This window comes from Lepus europaeus, chromosome 12 (assembly GCF_033115175.1).
Source record: "Lepus europaeus isolate LE1 chromosome 12, mLepTim1.pri, whole genome shotgun sequence".
Lineage (NCBI taxonomy): Eukaryota > Metazoa > Chordata > Mammalia > Lagomorpha > Leporidae > Lepus > Lepus europaeus.
In genome coordinates, this window is record NC_084838.1 from 17919671 (window position 1) to 17920264 (window position 594).

Below are 594 nucleotides of genomic sequence, written 5' to 3' on the forward strand. Positions count from 1 at the left end.
TTAAACAACAAAATTGGAGTATAAATGAAATTTCCTTTTCAGTGGCTATTATACTGTCACCATGCATTTCTCAGGAGGGTAATGAGTACCAAGAGGCATTACATTCTAAACACCCTGGAATTAGCTCAGATAAGCTAACTTGCTGGAGGAAATAGGATGTGTAAGGCAAGTATATCATAATACAAGGATGATACCTGTTAATGAGAGTAGAGGAGGGCACTGTGGGAATTCAGAAGAGGAAAGGATCCTGAATATTAGTGAAATACAGGAAGCCCAAGCTTTATGTGATTCTCAGTTTGGATGAGTACTGATGAGATTAAGAATCCCCTTCCTGAGACCTGGAAGAAGCTCCTGGCTTCGGATCGGCGCAGCTTCAGCCATCGCAGCCAACTGGGGAGTGAACCAATGGATGGAAGACCTCTCTCTCTCTCTCTCTCTCTCTCTCTCTCTCTGCCTCTCCTTCTCTCTATGTAACTCTTACTTTCAAATAAATATTTAAAAAAAGAATCCCCTTCCTGAAAACCTTGCAGAAGATCCCCCACCCCCCACCCCAGGACTCCAATACACACTAGGAGAACAGGTAATGCAAAGTAA